Source organism: Microtus ochrogaster, linkage group LG1 (genome assembly GCF_000317375.1).
Source record: "Microtus ochrogaster isolate Prairie Vole_2 linkage group LG1, MicOch1.0, whole genome shotgun sequence".
NCBI lineage: Eukaryota > Metazoa > Chordata > Mammalia > Rodentia > Cricetidae > Microtus > Microtus ochrogaster.
The window spans coordinates 38,776,481-38,787,232 of record NC_022027.1 but is presented as its reverse complement, the minus strand read 5'-3'; the positions used below and the strand labels follow the sequence as shown (position 1 = coordinate 38,787,232).

The window sequence follows — 10,752 nt, the reverse complement described above, 5'->3', positions numbered from 1 at the left end:
TATCATCAGCAAACAGTGAGAGTTTGACTTCTTCTTTTCTGATTTGTATCCCCTTGATCTCCTTTTGGTGTCTTATTGCTCTAGTTAGGACCTCAAGAACTGTACTGAATAAATATGGAAAGAGTAGACAATCTTGCCTTGTTCCTGATTTCAGTGAGATAGCTCGGAGTTTCCATTTAGTTTGGTGTTTGCTCTTGGCTTGTTGTATATTACTTCTGTTATGTTTAGGTATGTTCCTTGTAGCCCTGCTCTTTCCAAGACCTTTATCATGAAGGGATGTTCTATTTTGTCGAAAGCTTTTTGGCATCTAATACAATGATTATGTGATTTTTATTTTTCAGTTTGTTTATATGGTGGATTACATTAACAGATTTTTGTATGTTGAACCATCCCTGCATTTCTAAGATGAAGCCAACTTGATCATGGTGGATGATGATTCTGATGTGTTCTTGGATTCAATTTGCCAGTATTTTATTAAGTATTTTTGGATCAATGTTCGTGAGTGAGATTGGTCTGTAATTCTCTTTCTTAGTAATATTTCTGTGGTTTGGGTATCAGGATAATTGTACCCTCATGAAAAGATTTTGGCAATGTTCTTTTCTGTTTCTATAATTTGAGGAGTATTGGTATTAGTTTTTCTTTGAATCTTGTAGAATTCAGAGTTGAAACCATCTGGTCCTGGACTTTTTTTGACAGGGAAACTTTTGATGACTGTTTTTATTTCTTCAGCAGTTATAGGTCTGTTTAATTTGCTTATCTGGTCTTGATTTAATTTTGGTAAGTAATATTTATCCAGAAAGTTGTCCATTTCCTTTAAGTTTTCCAATTTTGTGGAGTACAGGTTTTTGAAATATGATCTGATGATTTTCTGTATTTCCTCCATGTCTGTTGCTATGTCCCCCTCTTCATTTCTAATTTTGTTAATTTGGATAGTCTCCCTCTGCCTTTTGATTAGTTTGGATAAAGGTTTGTTTATTCATAAAATAGATTTTCAAAACTGAATGAATTAAATTGAATTTCTAAATATTGCAAGAAAATTGGCAGTGTACAACAAACAGACTTTGACGTGGAGAGCCCGTTAGAGCATCTGACTCATGGTTCTTCTACCAGCCTCAGCCACCCACCTGGGATGCTCTCTTCATTTGTCACAGTGAGATGTGTCATTTTGTACACAAAAATAACAATGAACATTTATAGAATACTTACTGTGACTCATACATGTATTTACTTGCATCCATTATTCTAGAAAATGCATTTGTCAGCCAAAATCCATAATTTTAAATACCTTGGATTGTGAGATTAAATGATTAGGATTTACTCAAATGAATTCCTATACTTTTGTCAAGCAGATAGTGGCATGCATTAAATATCCAAGTGAATGAGAGAATAATAGAAAAATAATGAGGCCTCATGCATGATCTCCTGTTTCCTTCTTCACCATTGTTTGCTGAAATACAGGTATGTCCACTGTTGTAAACTCCACAATCAAACTGGTATAAAAATCACATTAGATAATTTAGAGACAACTTGTGATGTGAGAATGACTCATTCATTCCTGAAAAAAAAATCAAAAACATAAAATACACTTAATTATCACAGCCATAAGCAAAATAACTGCTATCTTTAAGATGAAAGATCTGATTATTAACTACAAAAGAACATAACAAAATTTGAATCAGCAGCCAGTTTTGACTATACTTTAAGATCTGATAGTGCAAAATCTAAAGAGGAAGAGTCTGGTACACACATTTTTCTTGTCTCAGTTTTGTCCCTATAAAAATTACATTTGAGAAATAATTAAAATATTTTCATTGCTTAATATTTCTTTATTTGGTTTATTGGTGATATACTTAGGAATGAGCAAATTCAAAAATGTATGACACAACAACAAAATAAAGGCATGAGAAAGCATATTTTAAAAGATTAGTAAGTGTGAGGAAACACAACTATTGACTCTTTGTTTTATACTAGGCACTAATAATCTTCATATTTTCTGTTGATTCCTTTCTCATAATAAATCTGTGATGTGACCTGAGTTATATTTTAAAGAGGACAATTGTCTTTAAATTTACTCTCATACCAAATTTTATTTATCTATATTGCAACATCTCAGACCAATTTTGTTAAACAACAGGCGTTCTATGGTATATGTATTTTGTGTCATAAATATAAAAGGATAAAAGGAAAGAGAAACAAAATGTCCCTAGTTTTAGAACACATTTTTCCCTCTATGTCAGTGAGCACCAAAATTCATCAAAAAACTATAAAGGACTCCTTTCCATAGTTTCAACATTGGACTGATGGAGTATTGTTTATGCTAGAAGACTTTCATGTCTTGATAATTTTTAGATTTTATTTCACTGACAATTCTGTATTACATTCATTTTAATGTGTCTTTTAAAATGTAGGTTTCAGCATGATATTGTAAGAAATTAAAAGAATCCCTGTGTAGTTTTGACAAAGATGCAAATAATAACGCAGGTGTAATCATATGGTGTCTAAAATTTGTTTCAAAATATTCTCTGGTGGGGAAGAAAGACATCTTGAAAACAGATGTCTTAGGGCTGTGAAGAAGAGACACCATGAATTCAGTAACTCTTATAAAGAATAACATTTCCTTTGGGGTGACTTACAGTTTCAGGGGTTAAGTCCATTATATTCATGGCGGGACGTGCAGGCAGACGTGGTGCTGGAGAAAGAATTAAGAGTTATTCATCTGGATCTGCTGGTGACGAGAGAAGAGAGAAGGACAGTGAGCCTGGATTGGACTTTTGAAACCTCAAAGTCCATGCCCAGAGACTCACCTCTCTAACAAGGCCACACCTCCTAATCATTCTAAAGTAGTGCCACCCCTTAAAGACTAACTGCTCAAGTATATAAGCCTCTGCAGGTCATTCTTGTCCAACCCACCACAGAAAACAAATCACTAAAGGCCTTCAGTTGACCATTCCAGAAGCTGGATGTCAGGCATTCATTGTTGCCTAGTTTTTCAATGAATTTTTGAATGATTTATTGTTTGACAGCTATCTACTGGTGACAGATCCACCTGGGCTCCCTTGCTTTTGTCCTACCTAGTCCTATGATTTTCATTTTCTTCCTGCTTTCTGTCTATATACACCACCACAAACTTCCTCTATACTACCACTACCCTTGGCTTAGACCTTTGCTTTAGATAATACCACCTGATCCCTATATGTCTAGAAATACTGAACTGTCCACCAGAGAAAAATCTATTAGTTACTTTTACAGTATCAGCAACATATGCTCTCAGTAAATCAAACATTTAGTTGTTTCTCTGCTCCTTGACATATTGATAAATTCACAATTATATGTCCGATTAATAAGCTGTGTGAAGAGGCTGGATTGGACATGATTTTGGTTACAAGCACCCATATCAGTAAACTCAGGACTACCTGTAACCCTGGTTCCAGGAGCTCTGAAGCCCTCTGGATTCTGCAGGCATCAGCGCAGACATGGCACACATAACACATGCAGGCACACACTCTTACATATAAAGACAAATATTAAACAAGTCTGTATAGTGAGTCAAAAAGGAGAAAAGAAATCAGAATCAGAAGGTATCAAATTGGCATCGTTAAGATCTCTTCTACGAGTTGCTTTTGATGGGTGCTACCCTTGTTACCTACAAGTTTATCTTAACAATGCCCTATTTTATACTTAGAGTAGAATATGAAGAAAAGAAAAGAAGTTCTAAGTTTTCCCCAAACACAAAATACTCGTTGACTTTTGGTAGGTTTTAAATCTGGAGTGAAGAACATTTTCAACAGGAATCAAGCAAGCACTTTAGTGAGAAAGTTAAGCTTCTTTCAGAGTTGTTTGAAAACATAAACTGAAGGAAAATTACATATGTCAAATATGCCATTCTTAAATATTTTTGTTTGTGGAACTATTATTCTCACATCAAGTCTTTATTGAAGAAAAGCAAAGGAATATGACTTACACTAATGCTAAAACTTCTCAAAGCAAAAAAGAATAAAATCAAGGACTCTTGGAACAAAAATATTCCATATTTCATTTTATTTAAATGAAAAATGTGTGTGTGTGTGTATCCTGGGAAAATAATAAATTGAAATTTTAAAACTTAAGTAAATATATTAGCATAAAATTTATCAAAAGGCAATAAATTATGAAACTTGTCTTAAATACTGTGCAAAAAATTAAGAAAAAACTGAGTTGAGAGGTAGTGTAAATGGAGAAACCATTGCAGACTTTGTAACGGTAAAGAATGATTTTACTTCAAAAGGAACATTAAGTCCATTTCCCAAATTATTTCTTTCTATATTTTATGTTTGCTTTTTTTTAAATCCTTGAGTCAATAGTGACAGTATTATGTTTATAATGTACATTTTGAATTGGCACAAAAAAACCATCTCATACCAACCTTTTTGCTAGCATAAATTTTCATCATTAAATGCAGAGGGAAGTGTGATCTTACTGCTAAGTGATCGAATGCTTACCTGGTACTAAGGTTTGATTGTGACATGTCACCCAAAGCCTGCCTGCTTTAATCTCACTCAATAACCTGAGCGAATTCTGGGAGGTGGTAGAACCATGAGATAAAAAAAAGTTAAGTGGCTTTGAGTTTATCAGAGAAGGTGAGAACACAGGCTACTCAGCCCTTATCTCTCATTTCAAGGCAATAAGGAGGTGGACACAGTCCACCATTCCCTGTCTACCATAATCTGATGCCCTGTAACAGGCTCAATAGGAACCAAATGTCATGGGCTGATATTTCTGTGATTAAAATAAGCATTGATTCCTTATTAAAACAGTCACCTCAGTTATTTATTATAGCTAGAGAAAGGAGATTAACACAGCATTCAAGGCTCCGGGTTTGATTTTCCAACATACAGGCTGATTCATTAAATGAAATAGAATTAAATGAAATTTGAATCTTTAATTTTCTTTTAATCTTTTTTAAAATCTATATGACAGTCTGTAGACATGTGGGGGTCAGAGGACAGCTCTTTGGAGTTCTCTTTCAACATTATCTGGGTTCCAGCATAGATGATAGGTTTCCAGGCAGGGCGTTTTCCCGCTGAGACATCCTGCTCCCCCGCCTCTTTTTATCTTTTCTCATTTTTTCATCAAAGTCACTTCTCCAGTGCTTCAGATGCTCTCAGGACAGCTAAATTAGGTCTTCTCTTAGCATGCTGTGAAAAGTTAAAGCCTGTCTCTTCCCCACTTGAACTCCATGCACCCTATTCTAAGTTTTTCTTGTTACCCTTAGCCTCTCGAACCCATAATACAGTTTATGTAATTATGTTTATTGCTTACATTTTCTCCGTCTACTTAAGGATATGAATTAGCACTCACTTTATTGCGTGATAAATGCAAAACACTTTAAAATGTACCTGTGGCTGATGAATTATTAATGAAAGAATGAATCTGTAATTAAAATAGCTAAACATTGCTAAATACTTAACTTTGTACCAAACACTGTTCTAATTATTCAGTATTTACAGATTCATTGAATGTTCAGAATAACCTCCAAGGTCAGTGCCTTTACTAACTCATCATACAAATGAGGAGATTGGGGTCCTGGTGCCTTGTTTGTTGACTTATTTACCTAGGGAGCAGCAGAATCTGCATGCTAACATAGGAACCCTGTGACCAGAAGTATGATCTTATCTGTTATCTGCCTCTACGTGAAGAAAACAAATACATATTTTCATAAAGAAATAGTTCCCTAGCTCTGAGTGCCTCAACACTTCCGAAAAGGCATGCCCTACACACCTAGAAAACAATGTCTTCCTGGACCAGGCTTCCCAGGTAGCAAAATTAGGATGCTGCAGCATCCTTTCTCACTGTCTCTAGCATCACCCCTATGACAACCACTCGGACTTGCCATTTGAAAAACCCTTCAGCTTCTCCAGCTGTCAATCTCTTCATCCTAAAATGTGGGTTTGAGTTATAAGCTGTTAAATGCCTTTCTCTCTCAGAATTCTACTGTTCTGTAAACGTCTTTCCTCTCTCAGGTGTGCAAGTGAGGTATTGGAAAGCAGAGAGAGAGAGAGAGAGAGAGAGAGAGAGAGAGAGAGAGAGAGAGAGAGAGAGAGACTTTCTCTTACTGAAAGCTGGTCAACCCTTTCTATATTTGAACTCTAGTAGAAATTGCTTGGGGTTCTTCAATGAATAGAAATTAAATGAAACTTGAAAAGAGAAAAATAGTACTTTTTTAGAATTCGCAGTAGCCTGTGGGAAAGTTTCACTACAGCTCTGAGCTCTGTGGACCAGACTGCAAGATTTTGCATTTTTGGCATACCAAGCACAGAATAGCTTGGATTTTTATTTCAAAACATCTTATTCTTCTTTCTTATTTTTTAAGTTCCTGTTTACAAGAGTATCTTCTTGTACCCTCAGAGTGTGCAAGGACTCCACAACTTCAGGTCCATATTTCCTATTTTATTTTTTTGACATCAACCTGAAGGGACTGCTTATTTTCTGGTTTCAGCCATTGTAAATGGAATTATTTCAAAATCTGGCCAGCCCTGAATTTACTGTTCTGTCATCTTAAAAGGAAACAAAACAAAACAAAATGTCACCATGGTGCAACAAATGCTTCCTTTCTGTGGAAAACAAAATGAGAGTATCTTTTCAAATCAGTCTAGCAGTTCCTCAGAAATATGTAGGTATGTCGGGAATTACTGTAAGATGCAGTAATCCACCTCCCAGGTAACTGTGGAAGAAGAATGCATGCAAAAGGATCAACCTGTAAGGTCCTAACGGCAGTGTTCATGATAGTCAGAATGGGAAAATAATCTGAAGTGCCCATCAAATGATGATTGCATAACACAAAATATGGAATGGATGTTAAATGATGAGAAAAAAGGAATAAAGTAATGATTTACCCTACAACATAAATGAGTTTTGAACATGTGTGCTGAGTGACAAAAGCTGATAACAAGGGGAGACATGTAGTTTCATTATGACAAGAGTTCAAAATAAGCAGATCTATAGAGAAAAAAATCAGTTGAGTGATTGCTTAGAGTACAGATAAATTGAGAGGAAGTCAGAAGGGCGGGCCAAGGAAACTAGAGTTTCCATTTTTCTGGTGTGGAAATTGGTCTATAATTAATTACAGGGGTGAGTTATACAATTCTGTTAATACATTCTACTAAAATATTGAATTATGGATCTTGAGTAAACTTTATAGAACATGAATTAAATCTCAACATTTCATATTTATATAGACATGAAACACACACACATATATATCCATTTTAATTTATCATTTGACCTCAAGTATGTTTGAATGAAAATAAATTTAGAAACTGATCTCTAATTTTGATCCTGTCAATCATCTTTGCCAGAAGGAAAACTTTCCTCTAATTTTTTTTTTTTTTACTTAGGTTTTTTTAGTTTGGGAAGTAACTTAACGAAAGACAGATTAAAGGCAGGTAACACAGATCTTTATTATTATTTAAATATATTTAAGACTTCTGTGTCCTTTTAACAAAGGCAGAGACTTTGACCTTCAAGACATGATTTGCTTTGGGTAACAGACTATGAAATGTATGGGAGAATTAACTGAACTTTTGACTTAGTGAAATCTGATGTACAATCTCATTTTGATATAGATATTTCCACATTCCATGAAAATGGTCTGTCTTCTCCACTGGTACTTTAAATGGAAATGCATACTTTGCTTTAGCTAGATAGGGAGATGGACAGAGTAGTATTCCACATGTATTGATTTTCAGGTATCTCTGGCTTAAAATAATCATTCTCTTGGAAACACTGGCATGTTATGCAGCCTCCTCCTTATTTTTCTCAATGTGTCGTTTCTTCAGTAATATGCTGAAATTTGTATTGCGGAACTCATGGATTAACAAGATGCTGAATCTTAGGTGTTTTGGTCCTAGACTTTTTACCTTCTCTTATTTTAGGGCTTTCTGACCATATACTGGCAGACATTATCTTCTTTAGGGGGACTGAATGCTTTCAGATTCTTTGGGTTTCCTACTGCTCAGGTACCACAGTATCTGTCAATGCAAAAATCAATCTCTCTCTCTCTCTCTCTCTCTCTCTCTCTCTTTCTCTCTCTCTCTACCCCTCTTTCCTCTCCTTAATAAGCAGTAGAGAACATCAGATTGGTATTCACAAAAACAAACAAACAAACCCCCAAAACAGACTAGCACTTTTCTCCCTGACGTTCTCATTGGTCTATAAGAGATAGCTCAGAAGGTAAAAGTACTGGCTATGTTTTCAATATTGTCACGTTTATTAACTGTTTTAACTGTATTTTTAAATAATTATTAAATTGTCCTTTTTTGAGATAGAGATTTTAACACAATTTATGCACATGGATACTTTGACTTTAGGTGTGTCTGTGTGCTCCATATGTGAAACGGCCGAGGCTGTAAGCGGATCTGGGATCCCCTGGAACTGGAGTTACCAACCATTGTCAGCTGCTGTGGGTTGCTGAGAATCAAACCCTGACACTCTGGAAAAGCATTCAGTCCTTTTAAACACTGAGCCATCTCTCCGGACCTCTTGAAATAATTCTTAACGGAAAGGAGAGAGCGTTGTAGAGGCAGCTGTGACATTTCAAACTGCAAGTTGTGCTTTTCATGCTCTGGTGAATCTTAGCCACACACAAGTGAAAAGACACTGTGTTTCTGTGTATCTTTGTGGAGATAAATATGTCACTGCCGCTGATCCAAAGTTCAATCAAAATCATTTCAGATTACATGACTAATGCTAACAAATCGGCCAGCCTCCCTCATCTTCATTTCTAGTATCCGTTCTCCAAGTCCAAACTCTCAGTTAGCTGATCAGTACTTCTTTGTCATTTCCACCTCTCTGTGACTGTCGTTCCCAGCCAGTATGGCTTTTCCTGACACATTCCATCTTGCAGTTTACTAGATTTCTCCCAGGAGAGGGAAAGAATGTGATGGCAAAGCTGCCTGCAATAGTCCCTGTCTCGGTGTCCCTAGGTGTTCCGTGTACTCTTCTGGGCTAATAGGCCCAGAAGAGAATCAAATTATGAGCTACCTATTTTCGTCATGCTAAATATAAGAATGACAGTTACAAAGATTCAGTCTTTCTAAAATCAGTTCATGGTTTCCAAGGTTTTAGTGGACTGAGACTTTCTTTGAGGAAAGATTGAATTAAAACATTACATTTTGATCCAAACGCTTCTGGCCTTGCAGGTTCGTCACAAAGTTGCCTAATTCTTTATGGTTTTTTGTTTTGTTTTGTTTTAAAATATGTATACATGCATGTTGCATATAGTCTGCATAGTGATGGCTGTTTACATGTGGCTGCCTGTTAGCTATTATCCAATATGGTAATCACGTATGGTCCAATAACAGACGTGAAATCAATATTACTTCATACAGTGAGATTATTGGGGGTAAATACCAAGTAAATGATATATTACTGTTATTTGCAAGAATTAGACTTTGAAACAGACTCATCCTTTAATGATACAGAGTTTTAAGAAACAAAAAAAAGTTGCTAGAGTCAACTGAGCAGTGTATCTGAACAGGTAGTTTTCTAGGTTAGCTAGTCTGAACTTTTTAATAAACCATATTAAACCCAGACTGGTAACTGCACAACTGGTAATATATTCCCTTTATAATGGTGCTTTAAGTATTCCACTGGAACAGGGCCAGTGGATTTGCAATATTCTTAGTTACCGTTCTGAGGAACAGTGGACCTTACATCAGCCCCACCGTCGCTACTGTTAGTGGCAAAAATACTGTGAGCAACAGCAGCTCGTATCAACAGGGAGCCATATTAATTATTTGAAATGTGCCTCGTAAGAGGAATCAGTGGTGTTTATTACAAGCCGAATATTACTAGAAATGGGAAGGTTACTCTAACTGTTATCATAATCTATGTATCATTAACTTTCCTTGTTTAGGAAAAGAGATTAACAACCCTGTAAATTGCTATAGTAAATGCATAAAGTATAACTACGTATTCCCATGTACAAAGAGAGTGGTGGCTTCTCCACCTCTGTCCAAATCTTCTTTGTATGAAGTAGCTTCAGAAAGCGAAATGACTCAGTAATTACTCGTTCGTGCTTCAGAATCCTAATGGCTTCTTGGATCATCAGTAAAAATGATAGCTACTTTGAGCATTGTAATTTTTCTTTAATTTACGTCAGTCTTTCTTCTTTTTGTGTGTTTCTTGATGGGTTGATGGAGGACATAATTGCACTATGTTGCCGAGACTAGGCAACTGAACTTTTTTAAAAAAATGATCATTTTAGTTTTTAAATCAACATTTGTATTTTTTATTTATAAGAAAAAGTATGTTAAAAGGAAATATGTGAGAGTGTAGAATGCTTTCCAAGAACAGAAAAAGAACCTACCTTCTTGCTGTTTAAATTCTGGCTAGTTCTTTCTTTTCTATCAAGTTACAACCAGCGGATTAAAATAGATTTCCCTTCCAACTATGGAAGAAATGCTTTAAGGAAAAACATGTTTGTCAGGGTTCCAACACCCTAAGTGTCATCCAGATATTACTTGTACATGGAGTATTAGTTTGAAAATTGTTTAACACTGATGGACAGTGAAATTAGTGCAGCTGATAGTGCCAACAATACTGGAGCCAGAAGACAGAGCACTGAAAGTCTCTTTATTCTTAATAACTTTAAAGTATTCAGATAGACATATTTATGTTTCTGAGGTTTTCATTTTTTTCTTAACACCGAGTTTACAGATCCACAATCATCTACAATTTCAATAAAAAGCAAACTAAATATTAAACACACGCATG

At 35.5% G+C, this 10,752-nt stretch overlaps 1 protein-coding gene across 20 annotated transcripts in view; it reads left to right on the top strand.

The window, feature by feature from the left end:
- Positions 1-10,752, top strand: part of Adgrl3 (adhesion G protein-coupled receptor L3) — a 745,864-nt gene that overhangs the window by 490,763 nt on the left and 244,349 nt on the right. The gene's annotated exons all lie outside the window — the stretch shown is intronic.